The sequence below is a fragment of the Columba livia genome, chromosome 1 (assembly GCF_036013475.1).
Source record: "Columba livia isolate bColLiv1 breed racing homer chromosome 1, bColLiv1.pat.W.v2, whole genome shotgun sequence".
Classification (NCBI taxonomy): domain Eukaryota; kingdom Metazoa; phylum Chordata; class Aves; order Columbiformes; family Columbidae; genus Columba; species Columba livia.
The window spans coordinates 30,542,793-30,562,879 of NC_088602.1; the positions used below are offsets into that span (position 1 = coordinate 30,542,793).

The 20,087-nt window shown below is 40.2% G+C and overlaps 1 long non-coding RNA gene across 23 annotated transcripts in view; it reads right to left on the reverse strand.

Moving 5' to 3' along the window:
- Positions 1 to 1,519: 1,519 nt before the first annotated feature.
- The window catches only part of LOC102090459 (uncharacterized), a 95,821-nt gene continuing 77,253 nt past the window's right edge, over positions 1,520 to 20,087 (reverse strand). For 8 of the 23 annotated variants that reach the window (XR_010470485.1, XR_010470476.1, XR_010470473.1 and 5 more), the window contains 2 exons: positions 13,426 to 15,678; positions 1,520 to 13,230 (listed from right to left, as the gene is read on the reverse strand). This is a non-coding gene — a long non-coding RNA (uncharacterized LOC102090459). The remainder of the gene's footprint in view (positions 13,231 to 13,425; positions 15,679 to 20,087) is intronic. The other 15 variants (XR_010470452.1, XR_010470483.1, XR_010470459.1 and 12 more) reach the window with 6 other exon arrangements.

A 20,087-nucleotide genomic window follows, 5' to 3' on the forward strand; every position in this document is an offset into this window, starting at 1 on the left:
ACTACAGAGATGCTGTTTCAGATCCCTGCGGTGCCAGAAAAAAAAGCTGCGAGGGGCAAGGGTACCCGTTTGAGGGTGAGTCTCTGTAATTGTAACAGAGACACAACATACAAATCCAAATTCTAGCAGCAAGAGCCTGAGCTGGAGTAGCCATCCCATCTCCTTACAGTAGGCATAGCAGAAAAAGTCAAAAAAAGGGAACTTCAAACCAAAAATGGTGCTAAATGATTCTGTTAAGCTACAACAGATGCATTATTGCTAGTATTGCCTTTGCCTCTGTGTCCCAGTTCATGTCCGATTTACACTGGGACAAGTCTGTTGGTCCATCATACCCTCCCGTGTTGTTTTTTTTTATTTGTCCTAAAAATATGGTAAGTAAGTGCCATAGTTTGGGTGAGGTGACAGTCAGATCAGAAGGCAGAACTGAAGTTAGTAACACCCCAGCTACTGGAAATTATTTTGCAGACTCTGGAACAAACTACTCAGTTTCACTAGGGGCCACTGTGCAGCACAGGATCGGCCCTTTCCACAAGGCTGGTGAGAAGGACCAGCATCACATCATGGGCATGACTTGGAGGAGGTTGTTTTGGTGCAAAAAAATTGACCTGTGAAAAGCCAAAGATTTTTGCTGAAAGGATCTTTTTAAAAATTGACCAGCAATGCCTTTCCAAAGCCAGAATAACTGCAAAATTTAGTGCTTTTTTATGCCAGAACTCATGTAAATTTTATGGTCGTGAATCAGAACATCTTCATTCTTGTGGCGTGTTTTTCACTTTTATGAACACTAATTTCACTACATTTTTAGAGTGGTGACTTTAGCCACAGCGTGGCTGCTGCTAAGTTCCCACGGCTACCAGTAGGACTTTTATGTGGGAAATCTGTGGGCAGCAGGGAGCCTCCCTGTTTGTATCAATATGAACTTCCCAAGCACATCAGGCTGACATTTTCTCAGCCCAACAGTCGGAGCACACATGCTCTCACTTAGAGCTCTCTTTTCCTAAGCTGAAGGACATGTGTGATCATTTTAGCTTCGACCGTTTTCTAGTAGGCCTTTTGCACACACAGAAATCCTGTTCAAATGAGGTTTTTTCTCTCCAGCCAGCAGAAGCCCAATCCTGCAAACAGCTGAGTGCCGGCTGTAAGGAGCAAAGGGGCTGGAGCAAACACCAGGAGATGTTTGCTCCACAACCTTCCGGCTTGTGAGGTTCAAGAGACCCTCAGCACTGCAGAGGAATCCACCGTTCTGTCTTCACCACCAGAGATGAGGCTGCCGGTGCTGGCAGGTCACCATTGGCACAACCGTCCCGCAAGAGTTTCCCAGCCTTTGCTCGGCAGTTACGCGTTCCAGAGATGACCAGACACATAAACACATCTCCTGTACTTGCATACTGGAGCACTTTCTGCAGCTGGGTAATAAGTCAAAGAGCACATTAAAAACATACGTATTGTCTCTCCCAGTTGAAAAAAAAAGGTGATTTTTTATTCTCAGAAAGTACAAATGCAGTGGGAGAGCAATGGGTGAATTGAATGGCTTCAGTTTTATTAGAGATAATACATTACAGGGAAAAAACAGCTGTGGTGGGACACTGAATTTGGTCAATGCTCAGAGAAGACCACACAACCCACAGACACGACAGGACCATGCTCAGTGACCAGATCTCACCATCCCTTCCTATTTGCAGAACTGCAACCACAGTAATTATGGAAAGGTTTAAGGTCCATAACAACTAATGACAGACATCTGTACTCAGGAACGCAAGGCACTGGGAAGCAGAAACCCCCAATTGTTCTATCACTTCGGTCAAAAAGGGTGATTTCTTTGTCAGCAAGAGAAGATTCAGCTTGGCATGAAGCTAAACCCAAAAGAAACACCCAGGTCCTGATCCTTCAAAATTCTCACAGCTCCCTGGGTTTGATCTCAAGTGTCCAAATCCTTTAAGAACCGATCCTCTGGCAGCTGCTGCAACTTCCACTCCTCCATGTACCTGGCTGCAGGTGAAATCCACATTGCACTGTTCTGGGCATATTCTTCAGCGTAATGCCACGTCCCACATGAAGACAGGAACCTTGTGAGATACACTCCTCTTCAGCTAGCAGTGAGAACATCAACATGTCATTTAGAGGGCTTGAAATGGAAAAGAAAATAAAAAGCTGAAGGTACTTTTACTGCTGTTGCAGCCAGGATAATCCAAGGCTAAAAATGCAGGGATTTTGTGGAAATTTGTGGAAAGTTTGTGGAAAGAGGTAATATTTTTCCCGAGACCAACATATACATTTGGGAAAAAAATAAGATAACATTCCGGTCTCAAAACAACCACATCTCCCTACAAAGCTTTGTAGTATTTGATCATTTTAGCATCTAATATCCCTGCAAGTCTTTAAAGTTCTCCAAGACTGACTGCAAAAACCTGGAAACTGTTTCCCCAAGCAGGGTGAGAGCAGGTGGTGTGACAGTCATGCTCACCGTAGGTTTGCAGCAGGAAAGGGAGTGGGTGCTCAGCTGTTGAGCAAAGCCTGGGGCTGGGCTGTCGCCTCCTGATCGTAGGGAACTCTGGGCACATCGAACGTCCAGGACCTGGGGCAGCAATGGGGAGAGGTATAGGCTCTCCAGCCACTCGCCAAATGGTGACTTTAGAGATGTTATGTTTTGATAGTGCTTTATTTAAAAGACCTGAACCAATGAGGTGTTTTTTTGGAGCAGAAGCATTGAAGAGAGAGTACACAGCAAAACTCAGAAGCTGTGAGGTGCACCAGGGAGATTTATCACGGCGAGTTTGTGTACTTCTCTAACATCACGACAACTTTTTAATATATCTGTTAAAAGATGCATTGAGCCATCTGCAATCTCCCTTATTCTCATTATCTTAGATAATGAGACTGGTAGCACATCACAGGCCTGTTTCAGTCATCTCTCAGTGTAAAAGAGAAGGAGGGAGGGAGGGAGGAAGGGAGAGAGAGAGAAAGAAAGAGAAAGAAAGAGAAAGAAAGAGAGAAAGAGAGAAAGAGAGAGAGAAAGAGAGAGAGAGAAAGAGAGAAAGAGAGAAAGAAAGAGAGAAAGAGAGAAAGAGAGAAAGAGAGAGAAAGAAAGGAAGAAAGAAAGGAAGAAAGAAAGGAAGAAAGAAAGGAAGGAAGAAAGGAAGGAAGAAAGGAAGAAAGGAAGGAAGGAAGGAAGGAAGGAAGGAAGGAAGGAAGGAAGGAAGGAAGGAAGGAAGGAAGGAAGGAAGGAAGGAAGGAAGGAAGGAAGGAAGGAAGGAAGAAAGAAAGGAAGGAAGGAAGGAAGGAAGGAAGGAAGGAAGGAAGGAAGGAAGGAAGGAAGGAAGGAAGGAAGGAAGGAAGGAAGGAAGGAAGGAAGGAAGGAAGGAAGGAAGGAAGGAAGGAAGGAAGGAAGGAAGGAAGGAAGGAAGGAAGGAAGGAAGGAAGGAAGAGAGAAAAAGAAAGAGAGTAGAGACAACACAGCCAGGGCAAAATTCCTGCTGAAAGTCCACATCAATGTTTAGTACAACCACTAGTGCAAGAATATCAAAAAGATTTCTCCACCATCTATAGCTTGGCCACATTTTGTAAAGCCGTTTCAGGAGGTGTGTGTTCACATCTGTGCCTTTCCCCTTGAAAAGCGGCTGAACGTCTTTGCCAAGGAAGTCAAATGCAACAGGGATCTCAAAGTTTATCAGCATCTCTAAATCCACATGAAAATAACTGGCCAGCGAGAAAAGAGAAGATCCATACACAAACTCTACAAGTGCTGGGACTGAAAGTGGGGCTGTAGTGTGAACTTATATGTTATTATGACTCCTAATACCCACTGAAGGGGGAAGGAGCCACAACATTTCAACATGGAGAGTGGCTTCAACACCAGTTTGTGCTCACCTGTCATACAAATCCACTGGGCTTCAGAAGTCCCAAAGTTAAAGCGATTCCTTGCTGACACTAGAACCATGCTCATTTTCAAGGTATGGGGCTGGAGATGGGGTTTCACTTGGGACCTCTGGACTTCACCCCATTGAGTCAGTGACCCCCTAGCCACTCTCTACTGACTCCTCAACCTCAAATGATGACAATCCCACCAGACATCTGTAGGTAGGAGGCATGTTTGGAAGGGATCCAAGTGTCAGGATGGTGAGGGGGGCTAAAAAATGAGACGTGCAGAAGGTAAAGGGGGAACAGCAAAAACAGGGCAGAAGAAAAGATGGAAGGATGCAAGAGGTTGGTACTTTGGTCTCACTCTGCAAAACTTGTAAAGAGTCTTTGGTGTCAAGTAACATGAAGGGAAAGTGGTGGCTCCGGAGACACAGTAAAAATGAGATTAACTCACCTACCAAATTCTCAGTCATCCTCCTCTTATAATCACTGCCAGGAAGTATGAATAACCAATCTAAATTTAAATAGAACAAAGAAGAAAATACTCCACAGTTAATGAATCCAGGAAGAAACCATGAATTTGGCCTTTAAATAATTAGAAGTGATGCAGCAAGTTTTCCAAAGCAATCACCTCTTGTTCATAGAATAAAAGGCTATCTTCACTGCCTATTTGCGCTGAGTGTGCTGCATTGTCTGTCCAGATGACTGCACTATTTTGACTGTTCGGATGAAATTACTTTTTGTGAGAGTGACAAACTAATTCCCCAAGTGCCAGTTATTTTTCTGCTTAGAAAATACCATGTAAAATTATTCCATTCATGGAAGAATGGAAATGCTTTAACTACCTACTTGCTCATATTTTGTAAATTATGGAAGAAAAAAAAGCTCATTGCCACAGCCAGCGTGAGACAAACATTTCACTGTATATGACCAGGGCTGGCAAAATTTCCATCCCAAGCCCATTCAAGTTCATCTTGGGACATGCCTTATGGACTTTTGTTGTTACTTTTTGCTGTGCAGAACCAGCATATTGCTACAGCTCAGCTAGTGCCCTGCGTGCTCTGACCTTCAAAACCAGATTTCTAGGTACCTTCACCACTGGATATTTTTAATGCGTTTACTTCACTGAATATGAGAAATATCATTAATATCTGCATCTCGAGAGTCCTCCACCAGATCACGTCTGGAATGTAGCTCTCTTGGAGCTCTTTGGAGAAAGACTTCAGCTCTTTTAATGCTGTTGAGCACAACATCTTCACGCAAGCCAGTGAAAGTAAATGCTATGCAAAAATGAGTAAAGGTGGCAGGACTGAGTTTGCAGGCAAAACCCTTCATGAGTCAAACTGTCCCCCAGTTACCACATTAAATCATTCTGATAGAGGTGAGACTGCATAAATGCCATGAAGCTCATGGCATCAGCTCATTAACATCCGAGACAGTTTTATTTTCAGACATGAGCGTGGTCTCAGGTCAGAAGTCCACCAAAGCCTTTCAGTCACTCTGAATTCGATGATTCTATGATGATTTGGCTTCAAAAAGAAGGACGGTCTCTGGTGCTGAGTTTGACCGCATGTATGGAAGCAACCCACGTCACTGAATTGTTGGCACTGCTGTGATGGAAACAAAGAAGGAAGTAGAGCCGAAGGGACTTCCGAGAAATGTCACAAAGCAGTTAACGGGACAGGAATTGAGCAACCTATCAAGCAATATGGAAACAGGCTGCTTCCTAGAGGTATGCTGCATACAGCCATTTAGTTCATACAGTGTCTTTCAGTGCTCCAGTAATCAGATCCATACATAAGTGTGACGCTACTGGACAAGAAAAAATAACTCCTTTAACAATGTCCATAATTAAAGGAATAATTGAAGTAAAAATTTGTGGCCTTTTGTTGCTGTATCACTATGCACACTAGCTCTTAATTAAAAATTAATAGTGTATTGCTTTCTGTGCCTATATAGTGAATCTCAACAAGTCTGATTTCCTGTTATAGTCACTAGCCTTTGCCTTTTATCAGATAGAAAAAAGGGAAATTAGCACTCTCTTTTTCACGTTTCAGAACAAAAGTATGAGCTTTGAAGTTCTGTATTTGTGAAAGAAACCATCGTAGCCTGTTAAAACAAGCTTTTGGTACTGAAAAGGTTAACCAATTTGGTTTCCCCGATAAGTTTATCTATGATCAGAACTGAGTCATACAGAAAATACTCCTACAAGATTTGACCTTTTACTTGTATCCCACACTGAGATAATATTATACTTAAAATGGATATCAATAAGAACTTTGTTTTTAAAAGTATATTTAAAATAAATTACTTTTAAATAACAGAAACTGTTTTCAATTAGCCCTGTTAAAGGAAATCAACTAGAAAGTTATGTATGCTTTTTTATTTTCTTTATATAAATTATACCCAGGAGTCCTATGATAGCAGCACTGTACAAACTATGCACTACCTTTATATTTATTTCTTATCAAAATAAACTTAACAAATTAGATTTGTTTTTACAGCACTTTATATCCAATAATGACAATGTTGTATTGGTCCCAGGATAAAAACAATGAAAGTAGCAGCTGAATGGTATTTTTATTAAGAGTTAACAAAAATGTCCTGTGCAAACAGAGTGTATAAAGAAAATTAATTCCATAATTCCTCGTGATGAAGGCGTCCTTCTCTTTTTTCTTTTTTTCTCACAATATCAATCTCATTTGGAAAGATCATTTTGAGGGGAAAACTTTAAGTTTTAGCATGACTTACTCAGCAAAATGATATAGCTGAACTTAAACATTGCTGACTGCTAGGATTTAATATTAGGATCTGGCAAATGTTTTGATAACTTAATACTTTTTAAAAGAAAACTTGTTTGTTACTGAAGATTTTGGGATCCCAGAAGAAATACAATCTAAAGAAATAACAGAGCTAAAGATCCAAAGAGATTTTTCTTCTTTCTCCCCATTTTTTCCATTTCCTCTACCTTGAACTGGTTCCTCCACATTAGCATTTTAGGCCTTTTTATTGGTGGCAGATTCAAATATCTCTAAGATATTCATTGTACAACTCAGCAAGAGTCCACGTTTTCCTCCAGCAGTGGAAAAACGGCAGGGCTAATACTCTGGGGTTTATTACTAAAAATGAGTCCTTATACCAAAAAAAAAAAAAAAAAAAAAAAAAAGAAACATTGTTTAGAACATGTGGTTCGCTGCTATTAAGTTAACAGTGGAAAATCTCATTACTTTTAAAGTTAACTTTATTTTGTGGTGGGATTGTTCTCAAGTCGGAGGCAGATTTTCTCTTAAACAGAGCCTCTAATCCTACCTTATAGTGTCCTGTTCACAGAATCACAGAATGTCAGGGATTGGAAGGAACCTCGAAAGATCATCCAGTCCAATCCCCCTGCCGGAGCAGGAACACCTAGATGAGGTTTCACAGGAATGTGTCCAAGCGGGTTTTGAATGTCTCCAGAGAAGGAAACTCCACAACCTCCCTGGGCAGCCTGTTCCAGTGCTCTGGCACCCTCACTGAGAAGCAGTTCTCAAATTTAAGTGGAACCTTTTGTGTTCCAGTTTGAACCCATTACCCCTTGTCCTGTCATTGGTTGTCACCGAGAAGAGCCTCACTCCATCCTTGTGACGCTCATCCTTTATATATCTGTAAACACTAATTAGGTCACCCCTCAGTCTCCTCCAAGTTAAAGAGCCCCAGCTCCCTCAGCCTTTCCTCATAATGGAGATGCTCCACTCCATCATCTTTGTTGCCCTTGTTCAGCAAGTCACTCTTTGCAGAGCTTGGCTAGATGCACGTTTTAAGTCAACGGGATGAACTAGAAGGAAATAAAGAAGAAAAATAACTTTTTCCCACACATGCCTCTGGGGCTGCTAGCAGACACTTGTGCCATCTTCCCCAGCTCTTGCTCTGACAAGAGGAGTTTTCCAATTAAGATCCTGGGTTAAAGGTGCTCTCTGAGCAGTGCTAACAAAGTTTCTGCCTCTAATGAAAGATCAGACGCTGCTGAGTGCTCTGATGGCCTGAATCAGAGGTTGGACAAATCCTGATGCCAGCTTCATGCAGGCAGCACTGTGGAGAAGCTGAAGTGTAAGAAAGGTGTAACACAGGTTCTGAAAATCAAAGTGGCCAGAGAACAAAATAGAAGACTGTAAAGGTTTCTAGTTCAGGTTTCTCTTCATATTTTGGAAGCATCTAATCTGACTTCTGAGTTTTCACTGAGGCTATAATGATTTACAATAACAGAGAACCAAACCTGCAATTCGAGGGAAAAATAACCCCAAGGCAGAAGCCTTACTTACAGCTTGCGTGCCATTTATGCTTATATATATATATCCTACTTACAAGTGACTATGACTCAAACCTGAAACTCTTATGGTTTAAAATACCAAGTGATATGCAAAGTCACATAATGTTTGCATTCCACCACCACCACTGTTTTTTTCAGTAACATACACTCACACCATATAGAATGCAGTTTTGTGCAGAGGTGAGACGTTATATTGTAAATTCAACTCACAATAATCCTTGTGTAACTCAGTCTGTGAGCTGTATTTCAAGATACACTTAAACGTTCAAACTCAGCCATTTCCCCTTGTATTCTCCACTTTCCTAGGTACCAGTTCACCACAAAAATTTGACATACGAATACGCAAAAGATATGCACACAAGATCACTGATTATCTGATATTAATTTCTTTTTTCCTGAACATCACCCCATTTCTTCTCAACAAAGTCGCCAAAGTCTGAGATCTACATCTAGAAGCTGACTCAGCCCCGCTGCTGCTGAGACCTTGCTTCTCTGTCAGTGATAATTTGGGAAGTTCAATCCCTCAGTATTTTGAGGGAAAGAAAGTGGATTAGCTGCCCAGCAAATGAAGGAGCCCTGACCACTCTGAACTCGCACACACTCAGCAATGCTCTGCTAAAAGTATCTCTATGTTGGTGCTGTTCTTAGGTTTGTTTCAAGCCATTTGAATTAAAATTTTACAAAAAGTGAAAGCAGAGCAGAGGGTTGTTCGTTGTTTCACTGTAAATAAGAGCACCCCGGGCGGAGGGGTCTGATCTTCACCTGAGCACCTGCAGCTCCCACAGCAGCGAGGAACAGCAGCAGGTGTTCAGTGTCTCTGAAAAAACAGCCTTTGAACTTGAAACACACGAATCCTGGGATGACCCCCAGAGGTGAAGTAACTCCTGCCATTTTGGGACTGGGTTCCATTTAGAGAACTGTTAAGAGATTTAGGAAATTAGTTCAAAGCTGGATATAACTACGAAAAACATACAGACTGGTATTTGGGTCTTACAAAAAACAAAAGCTAAATATAACTCATCTGGGACTGAGAAAATTTAATCTCTTGGCAGACGTCTAAAGTATCAGCTGAGACAGACAGCAAGACCTTGCTCAGACAGAGGGTGATGCTTTAGAGCTGCAATGTTCATCTGTGCCGCGGAGTAGTGAAACCAACTCATTTTCAACATCTCACACATGTGCAATTGAAAAGTGAACTTGCAAAAAGGAGTTATTTCAAGAGCTGAACGAAACTGGCTCGTTCGGTTCGCAGAGTCTGTGTGTTAACTTTCTTATGTTTTGCTTCAGACAGTTCTATACCCCAGGAGTTTTGTTTTGAATTTTAGCTTCAAACAAAGTAAAACGGCTCATAAACCACCACATTTTGGCTTTTTATGCTGAAACTATATCTCATCCAGAAAGTTTCAAAAGCCAGAGTGCAGAGTACTGGTAGCCTGGGGTTTAGCTCAGTCCGTGTTCAAGTTGTCAGACTGAGGGTCAGAAACAAGTTTTCCCTACATGCAGTGATGTTGAGACCCGGCTTTTCTGTGCAGTCCCATGTTGGCATGAAACTAATCAAAACCACCCAGTTTTATGTAGTTTCTTCCAGGTATAATAGGTGAAGCCATCCCAGAATTGTCAGATTAAACTAACACTAAACAGTGGCAAATTAGTAATTGTTATTTTTAGATTTGTTTCTAGCTATGGCAAATAAAATGATCATAAAGCTTTGCTTAAACAGAAATCCAGAGATACAGATAGCACTATTTACCACTAAATGAATGCTGTTTCTTACTTTTATCTTAACAGACATGATTTGTCAGAAGCAGTATGGTAGCATCCAGAAGCACCTTCCTGAAGGAAACTTTGAAGAAACACCTACTTAAATATACTTTTATCCTTTATTTTATCAATTTTCCACATTTCTTAGCAGCCCTACAGCCCAATGGTTTATCATTAGCCCATTGGATTATCATTCTTAATAGACACAGAAAATCATTCCTGTCTAATTTACAACAGCACTTATTATCATATTTTCATGGTCATCACTTAACTTTCCACTGCATTAATAACCAAGACTGATTTTAACTAGCAAGCAACCTAAACCCTCTAACTTGACAAGAATATTTCATGCTTATTTCTCCTTCTAACCATCAAAAAAGGTCGCTACAACGACTCAGGGTATGAGCATTTTTCCTGTGTGATTCACTTACAGCAAGTAAACCCTCTACACTGACATTCTTCCCTTTTTTGAATTTCTGCTTGCACAACAATACCAACATGTCCCCTTCTCTGTGGGTGGTGATAATGTCAGTACACCACTACCCAAATAACCTTTCTCCATAGGGAAGCGCTAACATTTGATTCTTTAAATTTAAACCACGAGTATTTTGGTCTCATAACTGCACTCTGTATTAACTGCCTTTTGTTATTAATTTGTAACACTAAAAATGTTAACGAAACTAGTTATTTCAATTGGAAATGCTAAGTGCACTAGACATCTAAAATTTGTGTATGAGCTATAATACATCAAAATATTTAAATAGTAACTAAATATTTTACCTAACTATTGTAAACCCATTTTCAGAATTAATAATGACACAGCTCTGTGTATGCTCAGTGTAAAGCTGTGTCTCAGAAGTGCTGCTCTTTTTAGCCCGTTTCAGGGAACATAAGCAACGGCTCTTGAATGGTTTCTCTCTATCTCCCACCTTCACCTTATCCAGACACAAAAAGTGTCCTTTAAGTGCTGTCCACGTGAGACCCCAACCAAGAAGAGCAAATTATACGTGGGTTGACCACATCCAGTTTTGCTCCTGGTACTCTCTGGAAGAGGCACTGCCACTGTATACATTCTTTGCACACATTGCTGTAGGGTCACCACAAATATACAGCTGCCGGTGGAGTAAAAATATGGGCATTGGGGACAAATACTCAGACATTTCTTGTTCAGACAACATGAACCACACTTGGGATAAAGTGTAACAGTGTCCCCAAGCCAAATTGTTCCTCAGTAAAATTTAACACAACTACAAATATTACTAAATGAATAGACAGATTAGCTCTAAAACTGCAATTATATTAAAAACTAAGGAGGGTGGAAAGACCGTATAAAATTTTAGAGTGTTTTCTGTAACCCTTAGAAATGAAACTGTTTATTTAAGGTTTACACATATGATTTAGTCATTTACATAGTACTATACTTATTATTTTTATTACACATTTCATGTTTCATCACAGAGATGTGGTTTTTGATACACATAAAACTGTTAACCTTTATGTTGCAGATAACAGAGTTTAGATATAAGCACATTCTCTTTTGAACAGCATTTTTAAAAACACGTACCACCTCCCAGGTACAAATGCACACTACCTTTAAAAACAAAACAAAACAAAACAAAACAAAACAAAACCAAAAACCTCAATTCTGTAGCTTATTCCATAGGCTAAATATTTCATTACCCAGAATACACTTTAGTTCCCTGGACTAAGATTAATAAAAGGAATACCTTTTCCAGTCTGGCTGTGGGAGCTTACTGGGGCTGGTAAATGGTATCAAAAACAGCAGTCACCTGAGATGGGTCCAATAACTTAAGAGATATTCTGTGGGCTTGGTCGCAAATTTCAGGGTGCTTAGGTTGTAGCTCTCCAAGGCTTCCCATAATGCGCGTTCTTTCCCGTTTCATAATCTTTCAATTAATTCCCAACCCACAAACCTTTATCACACACCCTGGTATTTGGTAAAAACGTTAAAAATGCCATTGTACTCTTCCTAAGGGACAAACCAATTTCCAGTTCTCTGTAGAGGCTTCCTCCACCTTCATTGAGGCTCAGATTCCCAGTGATCAATGAAATGAATCACACCAAGAGGATATCTGATTCTTGCTTCAAGGAACCATCACAGCCATTCGTTAGGGGTTGATCCTGAAAAGGATTGATAAAGACATAAAAAAAGAGTACATGAGTACATGCATACAGTTCATCTGCTTTGTTCACAAATTATCAAATTAATATCGTATACTACTAGATCAGATTTTACGATTACTTTGTAAGTGACGCTGCAGCATGTATTTTTCTGTAACAATTCCATTTTTAAACTTCTGCAAAAGTAGACCAAATTCCTATTGATTGTAATGCCAGTGACTGATTAAAAAAGCTCACGGGGAAGTGTTCTCTACCTATACAATCCTAATTAGTGCCTGTGGTGAATTTTATTCAGAATTTTCTACCTTTCAATAGTTTTAATTTTCTTTTAAGATTAGTTATATATTTTTTACATTTACAATATATCATTTGTATTTATTACATACAACAAATTGTTCCGGTTATAAAAGTAATGCTCAATCCCATATCGTACAATTCATATACAAATGCGCTAACTAATATATTCAAGATTTTTAACTTCCCTCTTATTCAGTAGACCATCAAAAATGGACCTGATTAACATAGGTTTCTAATTGTGTATGTAATTAATGCAAGTATTTCTCTAATTCCCTCTATCTCAGTGCCCTGGTACTTGAAATTCCTGCTTTCTTCACTGAAATTAGTTTGCTGCATCATGCCCCAAACTGAGGAACTAAGCTTACTTTTGCCAGATTCCCAACAGGTTGAACATCAGGCCACTGTGTCCCTGATGAGAAGCCCCAGATTTCTGGCCAGGACCTTTTGTGGTGTGTGCCCTCAGCAACAACAGCTCCCAGCTCACATACAGGTTCAGCCTAGCCATCATAATTCAAAACAGACTCTTGATAGCATCCCGTTAAACACAATAACCTCTGTACTTGTTAGATACGAAATTACTTTCCTTCCTCTATGTCTTGTTAAACTTAAATAAAACACCTTAGGTGAAATTACCTTCACAGCTGCGCTGCCATTAACTTTGTTAAGCATATGTTGAGGTGTATTCTCTTTTACAGCATTTATCTAAAGGAGAAATTCCGACTCCTAAAGGAAGGTACTTAATGCCTGCTGAAATACCCTGGGGTGTCGAGGGTACATGTGCAGGCCTGGCAGGTGTGGTGTGGGACCTACAGGAGACCTGCACCTTTGAGCAGGCAGACAGAGGCCAGGTGAGATCCCCAGGGGCTCTAAAATGACACAACAGGTCTATGTTTAGGCACATGGATTTCTTCTAAAATTAATAAAATGAAACACTGACATTAAAAAACAAAAAAAGACTAAACAAAACTTCGTATTATTTAACTTAACTAAAAAAAAAAAAAAAAAAAAAAAAAGTTAAAACTCCAAAGAAATAATTTCATCCAAATTTCCAAATTTCATACTTTACTGTATAAAAATCAGTTGGAGGTCATCACTGCTTGTTACCTGGGTCCTATAAAAATAAAGCACATAATTAACTAGTCACATTCACAATACTTTTATACTTTCTAACTTCAAATTTTAGAATACCACTACATTTTCAAAGTTAAATACTAAAAAAATCAGAAAAATTAATACAAGCTTCATGCAAACCCAAGACTACAGCTTTTAGAAGTGAAGATATTAATTATAAATTTATGTACTATTTTTTCTCATTCAGCAACTGAGTGCTTGATACTGTCCATGAAAAAAGCATTGGGGCAGTTGTAGTTAAAAAACATCTTGAAAGAGATATGGCTGCCTACAGTACAATTATTTTACATCACTTTGTTGTAATTATAAATGTTAAAAATGTGAAATTGATTCCCACTTTAATGTGCTCCTTACAGCCAAGCCTTGGAGCTTGTTGTTCTGTTTTTCCTCAAGTAAATTTCCCTTTGATTCCAAGAGTTTTGGTGGAGCAGAAAGTGAAATACTACTTTTGGTTGCTTCAGATTAAATCCCAAGAAATTCTACTGATTTCAGTTGCTTCGATGAGATTGCTTCAAGCTCACCTTGAAGTAAACAAGATCTGAATTCTCAATTCTATGTTTCCTTTGGGGGAATTAAAGCTGAAAGTCCATCCTAAAGATTGATGAATATCACTGATTTTATAGTCATGGACGTGAGTAAGCAGTGGTGAAGATGTCACAGAGAAGAATAAAAAGCAGAAGAAAGCTTTAACTAGACATTTGTTTGCCTTACCAATTGTCTGCCCTTTGTTGGTTACATGTCACAATTACACGCTGCACAAAGATTATTAAGAATGCAGACCAGCTAGCTTTCTTTTGGTTTTTATTTAGAGTAAAGTATCCTTCAAAAGCTATATTTTAAACCAACTTTTTTTCTTCTTCTTCTCTGTCACAGCCAAATTCTCCAGTTCAGGAATTTACAATATTTTCCTTTTTCCAGAATGACACCTGCTGGTGGGACAAGTATGGATGAATTGCATATACTATATAGGTTTGATTGTAGCAAACCTGACATATTGTCTGAGTATGCTCATCACCTGTGTCCAGGCAAACCATTGAACATAAAGATTTGGAAACTGCAAAGGTGCTATAAGGAGTATGTTGTAGAAGTAATACAGTTTTCCAGTCTGATTTAATATTTGCTCTTAGCAAATCACCAAACTACCTACTACTAAGACAATGCTTCAACAGTGTTTCAGTGTTAGACACCAGCACTATTTTGGGAAGCTCACAGTGTTAATATGTCAGATTGAGGTGAAAGCCAGATGGAAACCCTCCCTATCCCACGCAGAAAGTTGCTGCGCTCTTCAAACCCTCGAGTGCAAGTAAAACCAGCAGCCAATGCAATTATTGGTGCTTAACACCCCAAAAAAATAGCATCTCAAAGAGAAGTATCGTGCACGTGTTCCTGACTTGGTATAGGAGGCCATAGCTAGGAAGGACAGAAAGCAAGTTGTACCTTTGCCAAAACTGTGACAAATACTCCTCAACACATCAGGCAGCATTAGGTTGTGTAACTGACTTCTATATTCACAGCACCTTTGTTGCCTGGGTCCACTGGAGTAGCCTTTCCTCCAGCTAAACTGGAGCCAGAGTTGAGCTTGTGATGGTTCCAACATATTTACAGCAAGATTTCCAAGTGATTTCCAATGCTAAGAACATCCTAACTGGGAACACGCAGCTTTCTTTTTCTGAGATGCCAACTACCCATCGTCTGCTAAAGTGGAGGTGCTCAGGACCCTGAAAAAAATCTGTAGCTGGACTGTAAAATATCTAGAAACACAAATTATTGAAGGTACTCTGGGATATTTTTGGACATTAACTTCTGGTAATTTTAATAAATCAGATTTTGAGAACTGTATGTTTTAAACATGACCTATGAAGAAATATTTGTGAAAAAATGCCCAGTTATAAAGAAAACAGTATTAGAAATTCAATTCAGAACTAAAATTCAGAGAATTCTTCTGAATTATTTATAAAAGCATAGCCAAACACACACATTCAAACGTGTTCCCTTTGGGTAAATTATTAATATATAGGTATTGCTACAGCATAGCTCATTGTAACATCAGAAGGCAAACATTCTTGTTGATTACAGTATTAGGCTGCCTTAGGCTGGAGATTTGGCTTCTGTTCCTGGATTTGCCACTGGCCTCCTTCATGGCTTTTGGCAGATTCTTCACATCTCTTCCTTCAGTTCTCCATCTGCGAGAAGAAGATAATATTGCTTTATTATGATAGTTAAACTACTGATTTCCAAAGATTGTTTTTATTTAGGTAAATGCAAACACATGAAAAGCAGGTAACTTGCTGGAAATTCACTGGTAAATGTAAGACGCATGAGACTGTTTCAACATGTGGTTTAGAACTGGATAGTTTCTTTAAACATATTTTTTGCAAACTTGATCAAAGCTTCAATCCTACCTATGGTCGTACATGCTTCTGTTTATAGAGTTCTTGTCTGTCACACATATAATTGTGACTATCAAAAGCTGGAACCTTATCATAACTTCACTTTCTCCTTCTTAACCTCCTTAACAATGTGATGACTTCACAAAGTGCCCAGCTACATCCCGCTGCCTTCGGAGTGGGACCTCAGCTCAGAGTAAGCCCTATGCTGAGAGCAGCAGAAGGCTGGATGCAGAAACGCTGATATAACCCCCAAATCTGTGAGAGCCTGGCCATCCCCACAAGGTTTGACCTAGCTGAAAAGTAGAGAGGAAATTGCAAAAAATATGCTTGTGCAAATATGTTCCTACCTTTTACTGCCAGAGCCTGAGAAGCTTTACTGAAACAGGTTTTCTAGTTGCTTCCACTTAGCTCAAGAAGCAGCTCCTCGAGCACATCATTATCAACAGATGACTGTGATTGTCTCAGTTTTGTTGCTAGAATCCAGCAAAAAGACACTTCTCATGCCAAAGTGGTAGCACTGCTTTTCTTGTCAGATTAGAGGTCAGCTTGAGTTTTGAGCTCAGGTTACTGCTCACCCTTAAGTAGTCTTTCCAGTTTTTCATGCTACACATGGCAAATTAAATGCATGCATGGGATAGAAACAGCCTGGGATGCACATAAGCCTTTGTACAAGGATGAGAGCTCTGAATCTGGCCAATTTTTTCTGCTCTCTCAACCCTACTTATTGAACTCAGCATCCCTTAGCGTTGGGATTACTTTCACATCCCATTCTTTTTTATTTCACCCAGGACATTCTTAAGTTCAACCTTTTAAGCATTGTTCACCAATTCTTCAGATATGCATGATCACCATAGACCCATCCCACTTCTTACTGGGCAGCTACTAGGAAAACGGTTTGGATGTGAGCATTGCAGCTATAATGTTTTTAAGCGCTCTCATCACTTCTGGTAATGTGTTACCAGCAACATTTCCCGCAAAAGTCTTCACATCCCTTCCCCCACCAAACAGCACATGCTCTATGATAAGTCCCAGCTCACCCAAACCTACTTAGCTGCTAAACCACGCTACGACCAAAAAGCTCCTCCTTGAAGGCATTCTGGCTTCAGCTGACATCCTCGGGGACAGCCACAGGCTCTGCAGAAGTGATCTCTAACATCAAAGTTAAGTATTACTTTAAACTGACCCACACAGTACAAGAAGTAACCATGCATCATGCCGTGGTTTACATTTCTCTCTAGTTTTGCATGTGTAGCTTTTCCTCTACCTGATGGACACGCTTTTCTTTCTCCTGTAACCACCTTCCTCCAGCTTCGGTTAATTCTGTTCTTCAAAGAATACTTTCTTCCCCTCCCCAAAAATATGTCATTACCTTTCATTCTTTTGTCTGAAGCTTTTGTCTTACCCACGTAATTTCTGTATTTGTAAGGGACTTTATCAGCATGTGCTTTTCTGATGCCTTTCTCAGAGGAATCCCTCTCCTTCCAACCACAGTCCTTTGTGGCCAAGACAGAGGGACTTGCTTGTCTCCAGGTTGCAGTAACTTCTTTGGGCTGCAAAGACACTATGCAGCCACTTGTCAGTGACCAAGTACTTGTCCCTCAAGGATAAATACCACGTAACTTCTATTTTCTGAATGTCACTTACCCTAGATTGGCCCAAAGAAATCTAGAAGGCCCAGGCTTGCAACTGGGGAAGTGTGTTGATTCCTTTAGACTACAAAAGGCCAGTGAGTGCTGGAAGTCCGTGGTGTGCAAGGGGAGCACACACTGGGGCAACACTGGGGAGCGAAATGCTGTGTAGGGCATCAGAGCTCCCAGAAACCTAAACCAACCCATCTGTCTGCTCTTCTGCTTGTAGGTCAGGCTCTGAAGGCAGCCATGAGTACGAGCTACCTTCACCATGCTTGAGAGAAGAAGAGGTGAGCAGAAGAGGTGGACACCTCTCCTTCCTTCCCTTTAGCAGTGGTTACTGTTATACAGGACTTTGACACCCAAATGTGATACAGATCCAGAACCATAACAGTTCCCCTGCAGAGGAAGTCATGAGGTTCCTGAGTGATGCATATTTTTTCATTTCTACTTTTTTTACATTGACTTTTTTTTTCCCTTCTACACTGTTTCCCTTTCTCTGAGTTGTTTGTCATTTTGTAATACACCAGAACAACCGTTATGGTTTTCCATCTAAAAACACACACTTTCAGCCAAAACGTGATATATCCTAAGCTCTGGCAAGAACAAAATACGAGAATCCACATCTGCAGAGGACTGCTAAGCACTGCAGACTGCACAGGATGTAGTGTCAGCTCATGGGGAAAATAAAGCACAACTATCTCACCCAAACTAGCAGGTAAACTTGATTAGAGAACTGCTATGTCATTCCTCTACTTCCCTATTTGTCTCCTCCTTCTCAGAGAAAATATTTCCTGGGGACACACCAAATATGTTGCTATACTATAGCAAATTCTTCACTGAGATCCAGAAAGGTTAGATTTTACAAGATGTCACTTTTCCAGCAAATCAAAGCACCAGATTAGCAAACCATGTTCAAGGTTTGTAATTTTTTAATTTTTTTTTTTCCTATTTTTCCTATTTAAAAATTTTATTTTCTCCAAGATCTGTTTTAAAGCTTTGCACCCCTGAGGTCAGATTAATAGGTCTGCTCTTGTCCATGTGACTCTCTCCTCCGTTCTTACACAGAAGAACTGTGTTCTTGGCACACCATCCCTTTTCTCCTCACAAGACATTCACACATACAGTTTCATATACCTGTTCTGCCTTAATTCTGGAACAACAGTTATATCACTCACCTGACTGGAGCCCATTAATTATCCCGAGTTTTGTTCCCCCATTGGTGCATTAATTGCCATTTCCATACCCTCAGTCAGCCTCCAGACTTCGCTGTGTTGCTAGATCATCATCAGTTTATCCAACACAGATTATAGTTCATCTTCACAGCACAGGAGGCTTTCTCTTTCCCACGTCTTCCTAGATGAAGAACTTTTTGCTACTTCTCTCAAACTCCTTTCATTTAGTTTACTTTATTCCTACACATCCTGCCTTCTGAGACACAACTTTCTCTGCTGATCCCTCTTTTTCCTCTGTCCTTGTATTACCCACCAACATCTTTTCTGTGACGATTACTCACCAAATTAGGTACGGTGCCTTTCCCAACTGTTTTTTAATTTTGTTTGGGATATAAATTCTAGGTAGTTTCCACATCTGAAACTTTAAAAACCCTACACCTCCTCCACATTTCAGTCCCTTGGCTCCTCAATCCAGATGACTGCAGTAATTAATTCATGTAGTTTATCAATTTTTTCCTTTTCAAAATTGGGAACCTTAACTACAGTCCTGCTCCTCTTCTATTTAGTGTAAACACAGTAGACTTGTGAGTACTTGCTGCAAAGTTTCTTTTAATTTTATTATTCCACAGAAGCCACGGTGCTCACCAAAACCAAGTCTACAATAGGATTGGTCGAGAAGTCATTTGATGAAGAAATATTTCATCTACCGTGTTTATAGTTACCTTGAGAAATAGGTCCCTACTTCTGCATGCCTTCCTCCGACCTACATCTAGGAAGCCTTAGTCTCCCATAAAGACATAATTTCCAGTCATTATTTGTTTCTCTCATTATGCTAAAGACATTTCTGTTCATGTTTAGATGGTAAAGATGAACTAAGGGCTACAGCAGCCACCTGGAATGATGTCCACAGGATCTCTTTTAACTAACTTTTCTCAAAGTAATTTTGACACAGACAAATATTGTATTAGGCCATCAATAAATACTAATAATTGCTTTTTTTTTTTTCCTGAGGAAGAATTTATAACACACTGTTTTTTTGAGAAAGCCTGTATACAACATTTCCAGCTCACTCCCAAAGCAATTGCATCACTGGACAGCACAAAACCCAGGGCTGCTGGACTCCCAGCTACCCTGACACTGGTGTACCTCAAAAAAGCAGCTGCCTATGAATCAGGAAGCCTTGGGGCTGGGTGGCCATAAGAGAAAGTGGCCTCAGGAGGCTTGGGGAGGGACCAGAAATGTCTGATCCTCCACCAGCCTGGCAGGAGGCGAGGGGAGGAAACCAGAGACCTACTAGCCCGTGTCAAGGACAAGGTGGGAGATGGCTATGCTGGGGGAGGGGGAGAACTGGGAGTGGGGAGGAACCAGAATGCACTCTTTTCTGATTTTGCTGGTGTAG